At 41.3% G+C, this 22,082-nt stretch overlaps 1 protein-coding gene across 12 annotated transcripts in view; it reads right to left on the bottom strand.

Annotated features, from left to right (window-relative positions):
• Window positions 1-20,736, bottom strand: part of LOC110493695 (testis-expressed protein 2) — a 57,681-nt gene extending 36,945 nt beyond the window's left edge. For 7 of the 12 annotated variants that reach the window (XM_021568109.3, XM_021568108.3, XM_021568107.3 and 4 more), the window contains exons 1-2: window positions 20,492-20,713; window positions 19,617-19,709 (exon numbers count right to left, since the gene is read on the bottom strand). The gene's annotated coding sequence lies outside the window, so the exon portion shown is untranslated. Of the gene's footprint in view, window positions 1-19,616; window positions 19,710-20,491 lie in introns of all 12 variants that reach the window. The other 5 variants (XM_090204811.1, XM_090204809.1, XM_021568105.3 and 2 more) reach the window with 2 other exon arrangements.
• Between the last annotated feature and the right edge of the window lie 1,346 nt (window positions 20,737-22,082).

Consider the following 22,082-nt stretch of genomic DNA (forward strand, 5'->3'; position numbering starts at 1 on the left):
TTTCTTAAAATCAATACACAGAAGTGTATATTTTTAAACCTGCATATTTAGCTAAAAGAAATCCAGGTTAGCAGGCAATATTAACCAGGTGAAATTGTGTCACTTCTCTTGCGTTCATTGCACGCAGAGTCATGGTATATGCAACAGTTTGGGCCGCCTGGCTCATTGCAAACTAATTTGCCAGAATTTTACGTAATTATGACATAACATTGAAGGTTGTGCAATGTAACAGGAATATTTAGATTCATGCCACCCGTTTGATAAAATACGGAACAGTTCTGTATTTCACTGAAAGAATAAACGTTTTTTTTTTCGAGATGATAGTTTCCAGATTCGACCATATTAATGATCTAAGGCTCATATTTCTGTGTGTTATTATGTTATAATTAAGTCTATGATTTGATAGAGCAGTCTGACTGAGCGATGGTAGGCACGAACGGTCTCGTAAGCATTTATTCAAACACTTTTGTGCGTTTTGCCATCAGCTCTTTGCAATGCTTCAAGCATAGCGCTGTTTATTACTTCAAGGCTATCAACTCCCGAGATTAGGCTCGTGTAACCGATGTGAAATGGCTAGCTAGTTAGCGAGGTGCGCGCTAATAGCGTTTCAAACGTCACTCGCTCTGAGACTTGGAGTGGTTGTTCCCCTTGCTCTGCATGGGTAACACTGCTTCGAGGGTGGCTGTTGTCGTTGTGTTCCTGGTTCGAGCCCAGGGAGGAGCGAGGAGATGGATGGAAGCTATAAGTGCCTATAAGAACATCCAATAGTCAAAGGTATATGAAATAGAAATCATATAGAGAGAAATTGTCCTATAATTCCTATAATAACTTCAACCTAAAACTTCTTACCTGGGAATATTGAAGACTCATGTTAAAAGGAACCACCAGCTTTCATATGTTCTCATGTTCTGAGCAAGGAACTTAAACGTTAGCTTTCTTACATGGCACATATTGCACTTTTACTTTCTTGTCCAACACTTTGTTTTTGCATTATTTATTTGAGGCTAGATTTATTATATTGATGTATTATATTAAGTTAAAATAAGTGTTCATTCAGTATTCTTGTAATTGCCATTATTACAAATACACTTTTTTTTTATTTTTTATGGTTTATTTTATTTTTTATTTATTTATTTTTAAAATCGTCCGATTAATCGTCTCGGTGTTGAAAAATCATAATCGTCGATCTCTAATCCAAATATCCTGAGGATGGTGTTCATTGTTATAACAAGTTGGAGCCCATATAGGTCTTATTAAATGTAATGCAAACAAACTATACAACCTACTATAATTCTCTGAAGAGGCTGTAAGCTCAGCGAATTGCTAAAAGGGGCGCACGCACTACTAAGAATGGACCACATGCACAGACACACGCACAATCTAGGAAAACATAAATAGGCCTAGGTAAAGGCAATCATTTTCAAGATAACAGTACTAAAAAAACATTTCCTAACAATGTAAACGTGCCCCTGTTAAAAAAAAAAACAATAGGGAGAGAAAACAAGAGGATTTAGTCCGACTTCACAGAACAGGCTTGGCAATGAGCTGCCTGGTGCACCGACCTCTCCTGCTGCAGCTAATTTCATCCTTGGTAAGCTTTCCAGGACCAGTGACCTCTGACCTCTATCCAGTCTCTCTCTGGCCTTGACACAACAAAACGACCCTTCTCTTCAACCCATCAGAATTATACAAGGTAATGTAATGTAATGTAATGTCAATAGTATCAATATTATTCATCCTTTCGCCAGCATAGGTGATAACCTGTACAATAGCAACTTTCGTATGCTTTCTTAAAATAATGCACAACAGGAAAGGCTGTGTCGAAGGAGCAAGAACAACGGATAATCCTATATTCCTTAATGCAGAAATGCGCAACCAGCAGTTTAAGCATCAAGCTACTTAAAAAAAAAAAAAATCAGATCTCTAGTCGTCATGCCAACTAACAACTTCCTTACAACTCCCACTACCAACAAACCTTTCCTGGAATGAATTACCTTGTTGTTAAGGTGACACGTTGTTGTTTTCTAACACGACAACACTAGGATTCAGAGGAGAGAAAAAAAATATGTCTATGCTTTAACTTGAAAATTAGGAAAACCATCACGCTCCCGATATCTAATTTGTTAACCTTAATCCAATTAGTGTGTTAGCATCTGCTTAGCTTTCACATCAATTTAGTGGCTAGCTCGCCCAGCAGCAAGATAAATGGGCCCTGCTGAGTTTGAGGTCTTCGCTGGTCATGCTAGCTGCAGTCAGAAAGAAATAGGGCTAGACAATAAGACAAGACTGTCAACGTGTGGGAGCTGGTGCTAAAAATTCACCATGCAAAAAAAGAAAGAGAAAAAGACTATTTCATGTCAGTAAGGATATCCAATACCAGACATTCTATCAACAGCCCTGCTCTCAGTTCACACTTGAAACTGAACCACATCAAACCATTCTGAGCTGGTATCTAGTGGAAAAAGGTTCACTTGGTTTGATGGCATAGGAGGGACTGAGCAGGGAATACCACCAGTATTTTGATGTTCTTTCCTGTGGTTCAACCACTAGGGACAGCATTATAGGCTCACGCTGCATGTTGATAGTAGTATTATCCTGGGTTAAAAAACAGCCCAGGGCTATTGATACTGCTCTTTGGGTAAATATAGAACATTTGCCCTGGCAATGGACAAGGAGTTAGTCTCATCCTTTCTGAGCGTTAATAGCATGTTGCCTTGGGTCTGACAGCCATAAACTTCTGAAATAAAGTTGTTTCCATGGTAGCTTGTCTTACCCTCAGGAGAGGGGTATTTGTGCAAGTCATCTTATGTCTGCCATGTGACAGAAATAACAGGCTGCTAGAGGGAGGGATGGCACAATAGCCTCACGTCACCAGCCCCCTCCGAGGCCTTCTCAAATGTCAAACGCTGTTTTTCCAAATGGCAATCCAGAATAAACATGATAATTCTGGCAGCTAGCATTCAGGGGACATTAGGAAAAAGTGGTGAGAGAAAAAGTCTGAAGGGGGTGGGGGGGGGATGTGTCAAGATGAAGTCAGAATGTGCAGCGCCGCCATTGTTTTGCAGATGCTTGACAGGAGCTTGGTGGTTGTCCTCAAGATCCAAGGGCTCAAGGATATGTTGAGAAATGTATTCAAATGAATTTTAATCTATATGCAACTCAGAGGAAAACACTATTGGCCAAAGCAAAGCGTTTCAGTGTTCTTTGAGTAAAACCTACCTTCCATTACCAATCCCAAAGGGACCGACGGATACCGTAGCTCACCAACCAAACTTGCTTGAGACAAACATAAAACGATAAAGCCTACATATGTTAACTTTCATTCCTTCCAGGGCCTGTCGGAGAGATTGTGTAATCCCAGCCCATGTTTCCTAGGCAGGGTTTAGCAATAATCCCCCCACACTACTATCCCTCTTTACTTATTCAACCTCTCTTTGCTAATACAGCAACTACCTGCTGAGTCACTTACTGAAACCCCCAAAGCAATGACAACCCAACACAAAGCCAAAGCCTCTGGTTATTGGTGAAAGCATCCTCTCCCCATGTGTTGTGAACAATTCCTGTTGCTGCCGCCTTTGAAAAGGCAATTTACCAGGGTATTTAAGATAACACTACCGAAAGGTGTTGAAAGGAGGAAATGGGGAGTAAAAACATGTTTGTTGCTCTCTCTCAGTGATGCTTTTGTGCTCTTACATGATGTAATACACAGAAAATTGGCAATAAACTGCAAGACGGGCCTCTACAACCAGGGTGGAGATAGAATGTAGAATAAAAGCATACGGCGTAATAATTTTTCCAATTATATTGAAATGGTGGGTGCGAGTCTGCTGGGTATGAAAATGCCTTTGTGCTAATGCCATTGACAAAGAGCACAGGCAGGGGATAAGAAAGAGGGGATTATGGGAGAGAGGGGCGGTCGGCTGAATAGGTGTAAGCAGCACAGTATGCTGGAGCTTAGCTAACACTCACTGAGCTGATAGCATTGCGTGTGTCTTCTTGAAGTACAAGGTCAGGACCTGGGAGAGAGAGAGGGAGGACGGGATTGGAGGTAGGGAAACGAAGAGAAAGAACGCATAGTGAAGGAGGGTGTTGAAGGGAGAGAGAGGAGAGAAAGAAGAGGGGGAATAGACAGGTGAGGTAAAGGAAGATAGAAAGGCCTGTGAGTGTGCTTACACCTGACCACTGTCTGTAGTCAGGACAATCTTAGTCGAGGAAGCCTCCCTCACCCAACAGACTTGCTGTGGTCAAAATAGTGGGGCAAGGATAGAGAGAAATGCCGGGCAGTGAAATGAGATCATGGCTATCAATTGTGTCTTTTGATATAGTAAGGGGAGTATAGAAACCTTCTATGCTCTGGTTAGAAGTTGGCAGTTGGCACAGATCTAGGATCAACTTACACTCCCCTTCACCCTACTCCTGATAGGCTACTTCTTTAGTGCTAAAAGTAACATTTTCAACCTCTCCCTGTCAGAGTCTGTAATACCAACATATTTCAAGCAGACCAGCATAGTCCCTGTGCCCAAAATAACTAAGATAACCTGCCTAAATGTAGCCATGAAATGCTTTGAAAGCCTGGTCATGGCTCACATCAACACCATTATCCCAGAAACCCTAGACCCACTCAATTTGCATATCGCACCAACCAACCAATCCAAAATTATATCTAGAATCAGCTTCCTATATCGCAACAAAGCCTCCTTCACTCATTCTGCCAAACATACCCTCGTAAAACTGACCATCCTACCGATCCTTGACTTCGGTGATGTCATCTATAAAATAGCCTCCAATACTCTACACAACAAACTGGATGCAGTCTATCACAGTGCCATCCGTTTTGTCACCAAAGCCCCATACACTACCCACCATTGCGACCTGGTTAGTTGGCCCTCGCTTCATACTCATCGTCAAACCCCCTGGCTACAGGTTATCTACAAGTCTCTGCTAGGTAAAGCCCCGCCTGATCTCAGCTCACTGGTCACCGTAGCAGCACCCACTCGTAGCACGAGCTTCCTTAACTTACCTCATTTGCACTCACTGTATATAGACTTTTCGTTTTCTTTTGTTCTACTGTATTATTGACTATGTTTTGTTTACTCCATGTGTAACTGTGTTGTTGTATGTGTCGAATTGCTATACTTTATCTTGGCCAGGTCGCAGATGCAAATGAGAACTTGTTCTCAACTAGCCTACCTGTTTAAATGAAGGTGAAATAAAAAATAAATCAATAAAAATCCACTGATGATGCAATCTCTATTGCACTCCACTGCCATTTCCCACCTGGACAAAAGGAACACCTATGTGAGAATGCTATTCATTGACTCCAGCTCAGCGTTCAACACCATAGTGCCTTCAAAGCTCATCACTAAGCAGACACTAAAGACTCTGGGACTAAACACCTCCCTCTGCAAATGGATCCTAGACTTCCCAGGTGGTAAGGGTAGGCAACAACACATCTGCCCAACTGATCCTCAACACCAGGGCCCATCAGGGTTGTGTGCTCTCCTGTACTCCCTGTTCACTCATGACTGCACGGCCAGGCACGACTCCAACACCATCATTAAGTTAGCTGATGACACAACAGGGGTAGGTCTGATCACCGACAACGATGAGACAGCCTATAGGGAGGAGGTCAGAGACCTGACCTGTGGTGCAAGACAACAACTTCTCCCTCAATGGGATCAAGACAAAGGAGATGATTGTGGACTACAGGAAAAGGAGGACCGAGCATGCCCCCATTCTAATCGACGAGGCTGTAGTGGAGAATGTCGAGAGCTTCAAGTTCCTTGGCGTCCTCATCACCAACAAACTAACATGGTCCAAGCACACCAAGACAAAACCTATTCCCTCTCAGGAGACTGAAAAGATTAGGCATGGGTCCTCAAAAGGTTTTACAGCTGCACCATCGAGAGCACCTTGACGGGTTGCATCACTGCCTGGTATGGCAACTGCTCGGCCTCCGACCACAAGGCACTACAGAGGGTAGTGTGTACGGCCCAGTACGTCACCGGGGCTAAGCTGCCTGCCATCCAAGACCTCTATACCAGGTGTCAGAGGAAGGCCCAAAGAAATTGTAAAAGCATAGTCACTTTAATAACTCTACCTACATTAACATAATTAACCTCGACACCGATGCCCCCCCCCCCGCACATTGACACATTGTACCGGTACCCCCTGTTTATAGCCCCGCTATTGTTATTTACTGCTGCTCTTTAATTATGTTATTATTATCCCTTACTTTTCCAGGGGTTTTCTTAAAACTGCATTTTTGGTTAAGGGCTTGTAAGTAAGCATTTCACTGTAAGTTGTATTCGGCGCATGTGACAAATACAATTTGATTTGACATTCATTACCTTATACGAAGTGTTTGATTGTGAGAGTACAACCTGTGTGCCAGTGTTAACATACACGGCTCCGATTGACAAGGGAAGAAGACACTCAGAGAGGTGTCCCAACTCCATTTCTCTGGATTGCACTTCTCTAAAAGTGAAAGCTTCATTGACTAATGCTTGAGCACAGCTAGCTAAAACAAACTGATGACAGCGTCGGCCAGTAAATACAGGGGAGAGAAGACAAGCTGCTCTACCACCCACATACTAAGGACATTGTTGTTTGACACTTTTAGAAAACTTGAGACCACCTCACAGTTCCCACACACACTCCCACACAGATGCTAAAACACCTGCCATTGTCTGCCTGCTTTAGGCCTGGCTGTGTGTGTGTGTGTGTGTCTCTCCACAGAGAACACTAGATGAGAGGATCAGAGAGCTGGAGGCCTGACTGTTCGCATATGTTGTATTTACCAGTAAGTGTGTACTAGTGTGCATGAATAAACATGTTTGTGAGAGAGTGAAAGCGAGAAAGTGTGTGTGTGTGTGTGTGTGTCTCCACAGAGAACACTAGATGAGAGGATCAGAGAGCTGGAGGCCTGACTGTTCGCATATGTTGTATTTACCAGTAAGTGTGTACTAGTGTGCATGAATAAACATGTTTGTGAGAGTGAAAGCGAGAAAGTGTGTGTGTGTGTGTGTGTGAGAGAGTGAGAGAGAGAGAAAGCGAGAAAGAGAGAGAGTGTGTGTGAGTGAGTGAGAGAGAGAGAGAAAGCGTGTTAACACACAAGCCAGTTTAAAACCAGTGTGCATGTTTTCTGATGCACCGGCCAGTGCTAACAGGCTGGGTAAAAATACCCCAGTCAATGAGACAGGATCACCAAAGGGCAGCCTGTCAATGCAGTCAGAACTCCCTCTTACTGAAAATACCACTTCAAGAGTGAATGTGCACAGGCTTTAAACAGTATTTTTGGAATGAGGATGTAGTAGTGGTGGTGGTGTGGGGGGTGGGGGTATGGCAGTTGTGCAGGACGTTTCTTCAAGCCTCACTAACTACCAATTCAAAAGAGACACTCGTAAACAAGGAGCCGACTGTGTTCCTGAGGCATCTTCCAGGGAAAAGCTGTGTCTCTGCTGCCAGGGGCAATGCTCTGCGCCAGAGCTTGAATGGGGAGCGTGCTCAGTTACCCAGAATAGTTAGAAGTCTGTAGAAAAAAATTACGTAAACGGACCTGATGTTTAGAGAAGTTCTCTCTTGCTCTCTTTAAACAGGAAAGGTCCGGGTGAGGGCCTGATACTTCTCCCCCAGGCCTGATACTGTACCGTACATTCACTACTGTGCACACTACCCACTGGTCTATACAAAAGCCCAACGGCATTAACAAACATGCTGCAGGCCTAACGGTAACCTATCGCATGTTTGAGCTGCTAATTACATAACAGTAGCCTTTTTCTTTCCAAATGGCTACATTATTACACAGATAAAAAGGTTCAATAGATTTCCAATACATTCCAAACAACATTTCTGGTATTGTTGTGGTTCAGTTGTTATTTTCAGTGAGAAAGGGGCTGGCTGGCATGGGTACGGTATGTGACGCCATGCCCAGTGCCCACTAAGACTTAGGACACTTAGTGCAGGACGCTAGATGTGAGAACTTATGAGAGGCAAAGAGAGAGTGCTCATGAAGTGCCCATCAGCGAGACAGAGACACAGAGAGAGAGAGAGAGAGACACACAGAGGCAGAGCGACAGAGAGAAAGAGCAGGAGGGTGGTCCTCCATTTCCCTTCTCGCTCGCCAGCGGCCTCCGGCAAGGTTCACTGGTCCTTCGTGACGACCCTAACCATATGCTAATATAAAACAAGCTGTCACTCGAGGTTAACAACCCCAAAAACATGCTCTTGGCTTGTCCCTCCACATGTATCTTCCAAAACATCCATAATCGCTGACATCCCAAGTCCACAGTGCATCTAGTAATGTTGGATATGTACGAACACAACATAGATCTGAAGTCTGAGTCTCAAGGTACAGATATTAGGTTGCAGGTGAATTCATCAGACCATTTCTAGGGCCCTATACAAATCCACATTGTGGAAAACACAGACTGATTCACAGAATCCAGACATTAAAAGGGAATTCAACAATTTAATATTTTTTATTGAACTTAGTAGGCAAGCATTACATGGCGATAGCAGACACCAACCCACATAGCAGATGTTTTGGCGGTGTCGGAACTGCATGGTAGCTGTCAAAATCAGTGATCACCCAATCGCGAAAATGTAGCCTATAGAAATAATTACGCTCTAATTGAAAAAAAAATAGCATAACGAAAAAAATGAGGATTTCTATCAGCCTAATGGAGGTGTAGATTACATCTCACATTCCAGTGTTCTAACGTGTAAATAAGGCTGCATGGGATTTCACATAATGCGACTATGTGCAGCCAAAGACAAATGTCCTCTAATGACAGGAGCCGCTTGTAGATTTGACAGCTCTGATGCAGTTCCACCTCGACACTTGCAAAACATCCGCTATGCAGACGTTGCCTGAAGTGGATCTGATTGAACAGAGCCTTAAATGTATTGAACTTATTAGACAATTCATTGAATTTGCCTAAGTTAATCACAGGACTTGAACAAAATGCATAAGCTTCATATTTTCCTGCAATGGCACAGGAATGCCCGTTAGTGTGTGTTGTGGGTGTCTAGTCTACACTTTGTGTAGCCGTTAGCGATAATGCTAATGATAACCTGTTTTTTAATCTGTACTGTTTTGTCTTTCACTTGTTTTCTTTGGTGTAAATTTTTCTTTTTAGTAAAAGAACTAAAACCATCTGCTGGTACATGGAAAGTCTTTCCCCAAAAAAAATCTCAATGAAATGCTAACTACGAAGAAGCCTATGCCTACCTGGCAGAATGATATCACTTTCATAGATTGTTCCCAGAACTCAAAACTGGTCTAATGTGGTTTAAGTACTGTTTTGTACCAAAACCATAAAATAACATTGTTTTTATATTTTGAAAGTGAAAAACTCAAACCTGGAAAAACAAAATGGAATGAGGATAGAAATAAAAATAGATTTTATAGGGCACTACATTTCTATAGCAAGCCAAGGGTATTGGTTTCAATATGTAAGTAACAAAACCTACCAGACAGCCTAAATGCCTTATATGCTCGCTTCGAGGCAAGCAATTCTGAAGCATGCATGAGAGCACCAGCTGTTCCGGATGACGGTGTGATCACGCTCTCCATAGCCAAAGTGAGCAAGACCTTTAAACAGGTCAACATTCCCAAGGCCCCGGGGCCAGACGAATTACCAGGACATGTACTCAGAGCATGCGGGGACCAACTGGCAAGTGTCTTCACTGACATTTTCAACCTTTACATACACTTAGGTTGGAGTGATTTAAAAAAAACTTGGTTTTTTTACCTACTGCATCAATTTCTTGTTAACAAACTACACCCTGTATATAGCCTCGTTATTTTGTGTTACTTTTAATTTAATTTTTTACTTTAGTTTATTTAGTAAATATTTTCTTAACCAACAATTCAGTTAAAGAAATAGAGTTAAGGGCCCCTAAGTAAGCGTATGTGACAAATAAAAATGTATTTGATTAAAGAGAAAGAATGGGAACCCTGATTGTCAAAGTCACTTACAGAATTCCATGGCTCCAGTGGAGAGGAAAGGATTTAACATGCACACTTTAGACTGAATCAATGTGAGCTATATTGGTTCATTGACCCCTCATGTCATCCATGTTAAATAATGCACTTCTCACTTAACCACCACTCAACTTCCTAAACAGGCCCCTCATTATCTTTGAATGAGCTACACGGCCTTGACAGCGACAGAACTGCTACGCTGCCGACACACAGGGATCTTGTTCCACTGCTCTGGTTACATGGGCGACGCAGCTAGACAACCTTGGCTGTTGGCACAGTCAACCATTACGGCTACAGGTAGGCTACAATGTTAATTTATTTTCCCTATGGCAAGCCGACACCCAGAGCCATTTGGGTCTGCAACTGACTACCAAGTTGAACCAAGGGTTCAAGAGTTCCCGCTGTTGTTATTAAACACAAAGGCTTTGTGACTAAAGCTATAATTCCAGACATAACAATTGCAGTTCTCGTTTGAGGGGGCATGGTCTACATAGTATAGGCTAATTACTGTGATATGGGAGCTTTGGTTCCACTTAGAAACTTGGAGCAGTTTTAATTAGAGGTCGACCAAATAATCGGAATGGCCGATTAATTAGGGCCGATTTCAAGATTTCATAACAATCGGTATTTCTGGGCGCCAATTTGCCAATCTTGCAACCTTACAGTTAACTAGTCCAACGCAAAAACGACCTGCCTCTCGCTCGTTGCACTCCACAAGGAGACTGACTGCATGTTACGCGACTGCAGTAAGCCAAGGTAAGTTGCTAGCTAGCATAAAACTTCTTATTAAAACAATCAATCATAATCACTAGTTAACTACACATGGTTGATGATATTACTAGATATTATCTAGCATGTCTAGATGTCTATAATCTGACTGAGCATACAAGCATACAAGTATCTGACAGAGATGGTAGGCAGAGGCAGGCGCGTAAACATTTATTCAAGACAGCACTTTCGTGCGTTTTGCCAGCAGCTCTTCGTTGTGCGTCAAGCATTGCGCTGTTTATGACTTCAAGCCTATCAACTCCCAAGATAAGGCTGGTGTAACCGAAGTGAAATGGCTAGCTGGTTAGCGTGCGCTAATAGTGTTTCAAACTTCACTCGCTCTGAGCCTTGGGGTGGTTGTTTCCCTTGCTCTGCATGGGTAACGCTGCTTCGATGGTGGCTGTTGTCGTTGTGTTGCTGGTTCGAGCCCAGGGAGGAGCGAGGAGAGGGACGGGAGCTATACTGTTACACTGGCAATACTAAAGTGCCTATTAGAACATCCAATAGTCAAAGGTTAATGAAATACAAATGGTATAGAGGGAAATAGTCCTATAATTCCCATTATAACTACAACCTAAAACTTCTTACCTGGGAATATTGAAGACTCATGTTAAAAGGAACCACCAGCTTTCATATGTTCTCATGTTCTGAGCAAGGAACTTAAACGTTAGCTTTCTTACATAGCACATATTGCACTTTTACTTTCTTCTCCAACACTTTGTTTTTGCATTATTTAAACCAAATTGAATATGTTTCATTATTTACTTGAGGCTAAATTGATTTTATTGATGTATTATATTAAGTTAAAATACATTTAAAAAATAAAATAACATTTTTAAATGTAATTTTTAATATAATATATATATATATATTATTACGTTAAAATCGGCCGATTAATCGGTATCGGATTTTTTGGTCCTCCAATAACCGGTATCGGCGTTGAAAAATCACAATCGGTCGACCTCTAGTTTTAATTGCTGTACCAGGGTGTACCTGTATAAACTGTACAACAGTTTATGGGGTACAACGTTTTTCTGACACTGTTGACAAAGGCAATAAATTAAGTTGGACATGTGTCATATCCAACTACATAAAAACCAAGTGGAACAATATGAACTTCATCAGACATTCTTGTAAAACTGACTGGATTTACTAGTTTTGGCACGCTAAAACAATGTATTTTACAAGTCTTGGATGAATCACTACGAGTGTTATAAAACACATATTGATACATCTGTTATTCAGATACTAACTGAAACTGATTCCAAAACAACTTGATTCTGATGAGGTGTCTAATTGGCTGTGGATGCAGACACCAGGATGTCACACCAGGTATTACATAGAAAAAAACTACTCAAGTTGATCATTATAAACTAGTCTACTTCAAGCAAACCTAGGAGTTTTCTAGCTTTCTGGCTGTGATGAGAAGCCTTGTTATATTTAGGGGAGTTAAATGAGCAGCTCCGGCAGTAGTCCACCTGTCTAAGATTTGTGGGTATCCATCTCAAATCAAACCAAAGTTGATTGGTCATGTAAACAGTTTAGCAGATGCTATAGCGGGTGCAGCAGTTTGCAACTGCACATGGGGACAAAGATTACACTTTTTGGAGAAATGTCCTCTGGTCTGATGAAACAAAAATAGAACCGTTTGGTCATAATGACCATCGATATGTTCAGAGGAAAATAGGGGGATGCTTGCAAGATGAAGAACACCATCACAACCATGAAGCACGGAGGTGGCAGCATCATGTTGTGGAGGTGCTTTGCTGCAGGAGGGGCTGGTGCACTTCACAAAATAAATGGCATCATGAGGCAGGAAAAGCCCTAATCTCAATCCTATAGAAAATTTGTGGGCAGAACTAAAAAAACGTGTGCGAGCAAGGAGGCCTACAAACCTGACTCAGTTACACCAGCTCTGTCAGGAGGAAGGGGCCAAAATTCACCCAGCTTATTGTGGGAAGCTTGCGGAAGGCTACCCGAAAACATTTGACCCAAGTTAAACAATTTAAAGGCAATGCTACTAAATACTAATTGGGTGTGTATAAACTTCTGACCCACTGGGAATGTGATGAAAGAAATTAAAGCTGAAATAAATAATTATCCACTATTATTCAGACATTTCACATTCTTAAAATAAAGTGGTGATAATAACTGACCTAAGAATTAGGGAATTAGGGAATTTTTACTAGGATTAAATGTCAGGAATAGTGAACAACTGAGTTTAAATGTAATTGGCTAAGGTGTATGTAAACTTCGACTTCAACTGTATGCAAACACACAATATTTGCTAAGAATGATATGTACAGTTGTAGATATATTAGAGTGAGCTATGTCAAGAATCCAGTATATAAATAAAAACTCAGTGCGTATAAACAGTGTAACTAAAATGCAATGAACAGTCATAGAAATATGATTACAGTATTTAATTGCACAGTACAAAAGCCCATTGCAAAATGGATAGAATTGCAGGAAATCATTCTTGAAGTTCTTGAAATTGTCCACATTGACTGACCTTCATGTTTTAAAGTAATGAAGGACTGTCGTTTCTTTTTGCTTATTTGAGCTGTTCTTGCCACAATATGGACTTGGTCTTTTACCAAATTGTGTGTATACACAGTATCAGGGCTCTAAAGTGCAACAATTTTACTCACATTTGCACCTAAAAATATTTTGCTGTGCAAATTGGAATTTTAATTTAGGAGCACCAGTGTGCCCAAAAAAACACCAGATGATAATTGTTACAATGATTACTTAACTGTACCCCAGCCTGAGTACCATGGAGAATACACAGAGCAGATTCATGACTGTCATGCTTGCACCATTACTACAAAGAAAACTACTTGTTAGCGCAAATATTTTGAATTGCGCTCCTAAACTATTAAACTTAGAGGCATATGTGATCTGTGATTATTTTTGTCTTTTTTTTTAAGTCAGCATGGATCCTCCGAGTATGGACATTATCTGAATAGAAAATAATGTATACAGCAGTAGTTATATATAATGAGTATTGACTAGAATACAGTATATACACATATGAAGTGGGTAAAACAGTATGTAAACATTATTAAAGTGACCAGTGTTCAATGATTATGTATTAGGGCAGCTGTCTCTAAGGTGCAGGGTAAAGTACCTTGTAGTAGCCGACTAGTGACAGAAAAAGGTTCAGGTTAGGGTACTGGGCGGATGCCGGGCTAGTGTTGACTGTTTAACAGTCTGATGGCCTGGAGATAAACAGCTTCTATCAGCCTCTCGGTCCCAGCTTTGATTTACCTGTTGTACCGTCTCCGCCTTCTAGATGGTAGCGGAGTGAACAGGCCGTGGCTCGGGAGGCTGCGGTCCTTGATGATCTTCTTGGCCTTTCTGTCCAGCCGTCTACTGCTGCAGTGTTCACCAACACTGACTCTAATCCTTCCAACTTTGTCTCCCCCTTGGCTAATCGACACACTCAGTCATCCAGATACACAAGCACATGAACGCACAGTCGCATACAAGTGAAAGTGTGCAAACACAGACACCCACCTAAGAGAGTGAAAGCCTATCTGTCTGGAGTAATTTGGTTTTCCTGCCACTTCGACACAGTTCCACAACAGCCAACTTCCAAGGCAACCGTACGCTACAGCACAGAACAGTGCTGAAGAACTGATACCTAGCTAGACAGACTGTAGGAAATGAGGAACAAACCAACATGGAAGAACAATCAATAGTTTGTGATACTGCACTGCTAATAACACCGTATATAGCAGAAACCAAAGGGGCTAGGCATTTCTAAGCTGACTGTTAATGATGAACTCTGGTACTTTGATCAATAGTGAAAGTGACTAATGTGTTCTGAAATGGACTGAGCTGCCAAGAAATATCCATGACTAATCACTTAGGTAGTGGCCTCGTGTACTGAAGGATCTGGAATGACACAGCTCGGGTCCAAAATGACAGTTCATCTGTCTGTGCTTCGGCTTTCTGGGATGAGACATCTCTATTTCTGTCTGCTTTCGTCTCGGAACGAAAGCAACTAATCACGGCTTGCCTCGCCATCTCCATTTTTTAAAAGCGACAGACATTGGCTTGGGAAGTAGCATTTATACTCTGTCTATATTTATTTCCCTCCCACCCTCCTTGTATCAGCGCTGTTTCTCCTGGTAAACAAGTAATTGTATCCTGGGGGTAGGGGATGATGGACGGCCTGTTGCTAGGTACAGAGACTATGCCTGACCCACCTCTGTTATCGCTCATAGCTAACAGGTTGACATGTTTCTGTAATGGTCATTATTTCTGAGGGAACTCAGAGGGCATTGACCCCATCTGCACAAACAACTGTCTTCAGAGACCTGGGGAAAAGACAAGAGTGCTCTCAGGAGTACGAGGAATCACTGAGCTATGAAGACAAAATGAATAGCTGCCATATTGAAATAATCTTCATTGGTGTTGGAGGGGCCTGTTAACAGAATGGACAATGTGATCCGCTGTGATTGGAAGTCTCAGCCAGGTGTCTTCAGTTGATGTATATAGACGTGTTTTAATCAAATCAACTATATCCACTGAGATTGTCTGATGCTTTAAGCACACGGTTTGATTTTTAAAAAATGAAGACACACAGAAAGGCTAAAGGGAGTCCGACCGCAATTGATTTGATTGTGCTAGGTCAGGCTCAGACTTGCTGCGTTGTGTAATAAAAAAAAAAATGCAAGCAAGTGACTAACACCCATTGTCTCTCTCTCTCCTCCCTGCTGCAGCGACCACCACAGAACATCAGTGTTAATCTCGCTGTCCATGATGCTGAAGTTGCAACATAATTACAGACATTTTTGACTGTTACTGAAATCCGTCATTTGTTTAGTAAAAACATTCCCTATTCACTCAACCCTTGCTCTCTTTATATGACACATAAATGCATTGCATGCACGTGACCAATAGGGCCTGACATATAGTGTATCACAATCACATGAATAAATTCGTTATAACAAACTGTGTGACCTTACATAGACGAACGAGTGTGTGTCTTTCCAAATCATGTCCAATCAATTGAATTTACCACAGGTGGACTCCAATCAAGTTGTGGCAACATCAAGGATGATCAATGGAAACAGGATGCACCGGAGCTCAATTTTAGAGTCTCAAAGAAAAGGGTCTGAATACTTATGCAAACTTGATCCTTTTTTAATTTGAATACATTTGGAAAAATGTCAACAAAAAAAAAACCTGTTCTTAATTTGTCATTATGGAGTATTGTGTAGATTGATGAGGGGAAAAAAACGAATGAATCCATTTTAGAATAAGGCTGTAACGTAACAAACCGTGGGAAAAGCCAAGGGCTCTGAATACTTTCCAAATGCACTGTAAGTATTGAAATAAAGAACTAAAGTCCAATGGTTGGTGGCTATACAAGGCTGCTTACTAATGATAATGACATTAACCTACTTACTATAATGATCATAATAGCAATAATAACAATACAAAGGAGATCAAGAAAAAGGAGGGTTATTAGGCTATTATTATAACAATACATATAATTTCTCTGACAATTTCAAACAGTGTAAACACCACAGAGGCTGTTCTAACGGAAAACAAGTGTAAAGCCTTTTTATTACAGCAAATATTAAAAACAGCCACATTTGTGAAATTGTTTGTCTGACATGTGGTTGCGTGAGGCTTGGTGCTCACGGAATCAGTAGGCTATTAAACAAAAACTCAAACAGGCAACACAAGCAGGATCGGTTCTATTTCTGTAGCTAGACATGCACTACATGATACAAGTATGTGATACCTGCTCGTCAAACAAAATCATGGGCATTAATATGGAGTTGGTCCCCCTTTGCTGCTATAACAGCCTCCACTCTTCTGGGAAGGCGTTCCACTAGATGGGGGAACATTTTCCTCTCTCCTCACTTTTCTTAGACAAATAAGGCAAGGGCTGTTTGCTCGTCTCCTAACTTTGCTGCTGCCTCCGCCGCATTGCTCTCAACACCTTCCGGGAAGAATGTCGGTCTTGCCAAGAGGAGAATAATGGTGATATAAACGGCCGACAACTAGCATCAAGCATATTTCAAAAGAGATTACTCAAGCACTGGCACTTCTTCCTCTATTTCTCACATGGGGCTCTGCATAGAGCACATTCCATATGAGCACATTCCATAGAGCACAAATCACAACAACGATGAGTCATTGAGAAACATCGATAAGTATTTTTCCTCATAAGAGACAAACTGATAAGGGGGATTGGTTTGCATAATTTGTTTTGGGTTGCACTTCAGATGAAGGTTCAGTAAGCCTAAGCACCTAACGCTACAAATGTCTGTCTGATCTGATAAGAGAGTGCATTTCATGACTACTAGGGAAATAGGTAACAAGGCCAAAAGAAATGCCTGTTTATTGAACCATTGTGCCCTCCTGCCTTAATCCCAGTCAAACCTGTTGAGATCAGAACCAACAACAATGCCATTCCATGGAGTTAAACGTCACCAGCGTTGACCTGTATTTGCATAGACATGCTCGGGTTGATAGGAAGAGCCTGTTGGACTTGATCAGCTGTGGCAGGGCAATGTGTTGAGTTTCTCCTCTGTGCCTTAGCGTAAAGGGAAAGTTCCTCCACAATTGCTCAGCTTTCTGCCACACCTGTTACAACCTCTGAACGGCTAACATGTGACGTGGACCATGACGCAACAAGACACAACAGTACAGTTGAGTCAACAACTCAGTGCTCTGCTCTATAAAGAGCCATTACAAAATGGTATGAATGCTAATTTGATGACTGATGGAGGAGAAATGAGCCTGAGTATAAAAATAGACCAACATCTTGGAAATATTTAGGCGGCCAGATGGCCAAGTAGTGAGTCAGGGGCAAAGCCATGAACAGGTGCCGAGTCAACAGTGTAATCCGTAAGCCCAGCATAAAACTGTGATAAGCAGCACATTTTCCCAGTCTAACGACACTCTCGCGCACAATAACGCAGTGTGGTATTACCAGCAATCTACAGGGAGGCCTCTGCACTGTGAAGAGAACAGCCTACACACACCTGTTCTATGACATTGCAAAACAGGATAGATGGAGATCCATCATCAGTCGCCAAAGTTAAACAACAAGCATGGGGTGTTCGGCTTGAAAAAAAAACACATAACATTTCAGACTGTACTCAAATCAGTTAGCGTTCTGCTAACTTGTTATGTAGGGGCTCACTATCTGGCCTAAAATTAACATGAGACCTTCTAAGACTTTGACCTCACAACCATATGTGCCAATGTGCCGGGGCGGCAGGGTAGCCTAGTGGTTAGAGCGTTGGACTAGTAACCGGAAGGTTGCGAGTTCAAACCCCCGAGCTGACAAGGTCTGTCGTTCTGCCCCTGAACAGGCAGTTAACCCACTGTTCCCAGGCCGTCATTGAAAATAAGAATTTGTTCTTAACTGACTTGCCTGGGTAAAGGTAAAATAAAAAAATAAAAAATGTGGTCAAAATGAACAGTCGCCATGACTACCAGAGGAAAATCAAACAGATTTGTTTCACGGCAGCTTTTGCTTGACAGGAACTGAAGGCTTGCTTTGATTTCCCTTTCTACTGTATAACAGATATCTATTTCACGATGCCTCCGGTTTTGCTGTGGATGGACAGGTGTGACTTCTCTTTCTGATGCACCTGCTACACAAATTAGGCTAAGCTTAGTGAGTCTTAAAACAGGTACTAAAGGCACCCTATCCATTCTCTCGCTTTCACACGTTCTAACTCTAACCCGACACACAAATCCAGAGGATTTCACGCTGCTCAAGGCCATGTCTCTTGCGTGGATGATGTTTTCGGATGTGGGAAAAGTGCTTTTGACTAAAACACACAGCAATTCTATTAATAGCCTTGGTGTTAGGCTAGGTGATGTGTTGCGAGAGTGAAGTAAAGGACGCAGAGTCGGAATTAGTAGAATTTGATTTCAGAATTTGCCTAACGGTAGCTTGCCTAGCACATACAATATCGTATTGAGTACACATGAGGAGGCCCCTTGAAATGACTCATGCTAGAGGGCAGTGTAAAAAGGGTGCAACCAACAGTGGATCATTAAGCAGGTTTCGCACACAATATCAGGACAGCGCATAATTGTCAATAGCACAAACATATGATCAATAGAACAAACAGATAAGCCCTTATATATAGGCCAATGGGAAACTACTAAACTAACTACTAAATACTTGTTGAATATGAAATAAACAAGCCTAGACCAACAACAAGTGCAAAAGGTTGCGAAACCCAAACTGTTGAGTCTTTCTTGGGACACATTTGTTTAAGGAAAACGGTTGAATAATAATTTCACAGGACTTGTTTATTTGACGTGTTTATTTTATCACAGTGCTGAATGGCAGCCACAGACAGCCATTTACTTTTCACTTGGCCAATTAGTCAAATCCATTTCAAGGTACCTGACAAATACCTCAGGTCTGCTCAAAAAGAATAAACAGCAGAGGGCATTTGGCACTCGCCTCGGCAGCAGAGAATGTCAGTGATGACGTTTATTTCCTTGTATTTGTTTGGGCTGAAAAGAGACATGCTGATCTGCGGAGGCTGCTGAGGGGAGAACGGCTCATAGTAATGGCTGGAAAGGAGCGAATGGAATGGCATCAAACACATATTTGATACCATTGCACTCATTCTGCTCCAGCCATTACCACACGCCCTGTGTGTCTTACTACGGTTCGCCTAGAACCTGTCCTTGACTGCTGCTGCAATCTCCATCGTTTCCAATAGAATAAAGGCTGTGTGTTACACAAATCAGTGTCTCTCTTTCTCCTTATGTTTTATTTTCTTTCCCCTCTCTCTCTCAAAGGTCAGTTGTGTCACAGAGAATGGATCAATGATCAGTTGAAATTTACTGGCAAAGTGCTTACCTCGTATCCTCAGTGCCATTCAATCCAGCATTGTCTCGGCGTCTGCATTCATGTGAGAGTCGACTCTACATGTCCATAGTGTTCAATGACCTGCTAAAGAGAACAATTCAACAATGGTCATATAGATATTTGTACATCAAAACGTGTAAAATTGCACAACACACACACACACTCACTCACTCACTTGTCACGTTGGACTTGCCACACAAATACTTTCGTCAAAACTATGTGGTTTTCATCATGGCATCACTCAAACATTTGCTCAGGTGAGAAATGTTTCCAAAGATGTAATTCAATTTGCCCATAGTCTGCATTTGAGATACAATGTTGGCCACAACAGTATAACTAGCTACTGTACGTATGCAATGACTAACGTTACCCATCTGGCTTTTTAGTTGCTTCAAAGAACAGTTAAAAACATGAAAGCAACTTCCTGCTTATGTTATTAACTATAAGGAAACACGAGCAATGTTTAATCGGTTGGTAAGCTTATGTTCAATAAACTATGCATACACTGCTAGCTTTGACAGCTAACAGCAGCTCGCTAGCGTTTAGCCATGGGTGAAACAAAGCCCTAGCAAACTCCCTAGTTTAGTTTTGGATGCAGCTAAACCTAATGACTAGCTAACTTAGCTAGTTACTAGTAGCTAGCAAACGTCAATCTCAAAACAACTCTCACTTTTACATTTCAACATTCACTCTTGTGAAACCCCTGATTGAAATAGTTTGTTTTACGAAATAACAACGAAGTCGTTTGTGAAAAACAATCTATGTAAACCGCTGGCTACGTGACATTTCACGACAACAAAGCCAAAGGTGTCAAAACTGAAACTGCGATAAAGAGGTGTGTTTTGCCTAATCAAGCGCGAGCTTACCGTGTCCCGAGTTCATCATCTCTCGAGCGAGCAGGATTACAAAATCCACTGAATGAATATGAACAGTTTACCGGACAGTAACAAAACGTTGTATTGTTATCACTTCCAAGTACTGCGTCGTTGTCTGAGCCTCATTTCATGCCCAGCCTGTTGACAGCTAACTGCTGGAAGCACAGAGTTCCTGAGTGAAAAAAAACCATTAACGTCTCCCAAGGCTAGAGTAATCAAAGTCGATAAGAAGGATCATCAATCGGAACCCGTTCGGGGATTGATTATACAGAAGTTTTGGGATTGTTTCCCAATATTTTTTATTTTAGGACTATAAAATGGACTTGAAATACATGTCACAGATAAAAAGGTTACGAAAAATGTTAAATGAAAATGATATTGACCTTTGCAGGTTATAAATTGAGCACAGTTAGAGCACACAGATACACTTTGTAACTTTGGTCTCTAGATCTTTCCTTCCACTGTGGATTGTCTCATAATACTACCAAAAATAAGAAATAATTGTACTTGACTATCTAGCCATCAAATACACTAACACGCACACTAAATGCACAGCATTCACTTGAAATTATGCATCAGTCCGTCTCTTGATTTCAAAGAGTAGATTATTATTTGTGTCATTGAATCCATTGGAAAAATAAACATAACTTTTGTGAGAATTGCTTGTTCTCATATAATATAATGGGATTCTATCTTGATCTTTTTCTTTAAAAAAAAAAACTTGTTGATGACCATGACATTGATGCGGTATTGAATACAATCAAGATCATGACGTAATTTAAATCACAGTTGGATTTTTTTTCACCACCTCCTGAAAGCTGTGCCCATTTTATGACTTTCACACAGCTTGAGATTGTCCTTGGTTGAGAAAAGTGCAATTTAAATGGACTTCACTGATTGGAATAAAGGCTTGTATGGTAATGAAAGCATCGCCATCTAGTGTTAATAACTTATAACTGTTGCTACTCTCCCAATACATTTGGGACATGTTTTGTATCCACTACAGAAAATCATCTCAGGAATCTACATTACAGCTACATTACATTACAGCTACATTACATTTAATGCACATTTTTACTCTATACAAATGACATTTAGACTATGTTTAGATTAGTCACAGACTCTAGTCGAACTCTTATAGAATCCTAGGCAATACCAAAAATAAACAAAGAGAATTGAGAAAGAACTCCGCACCATACCTTGCTTGTACTTAATGTCTTTAATCAATTCAATCACTCCCTTCCTAACTCTGTATCTTTCATCTCTCAAATACAGAACCACAAGCAAGATATGTTACAAACTCAAAGTATTCTAAATTAAATCACTAAGCCCCTTGCATGCAGACAAGCTGAAAGAGCATTCTGCCCAGAAAGAAACATGGCAGTTGGCACAGTATCTGAAATCTGCAGTGTGATGATGTTTGTCTGCCTACCAACTCCCCCGGTGGGGTTATGGTAATGAGTTGTGACACAGAATAAATGTAATGTTTGTCTTGTTTTTATTTATACCCTTTATAAGTCTTCGCTGCCTCTCAAGTCCGTCAAGCCCCACTCAATGTTAGTGAAATATTACTTTACTCTTC

The sequence above is a fragment of the Oncorhynchus mykiss genome, chromosome 17, assembly GCF_057628025.1.
Source record: "Oncorhynchus mykiss isolate SJ-2025 chromosome 17, ASM5762802v1, whole genome shotgun sequence".
NCBI lineage: Eukaryota > Metazoa > Chordata > Actinopteri > Salmoniformes > Salmonidae > Oncorhynchus > Oncorhynchus mykiss.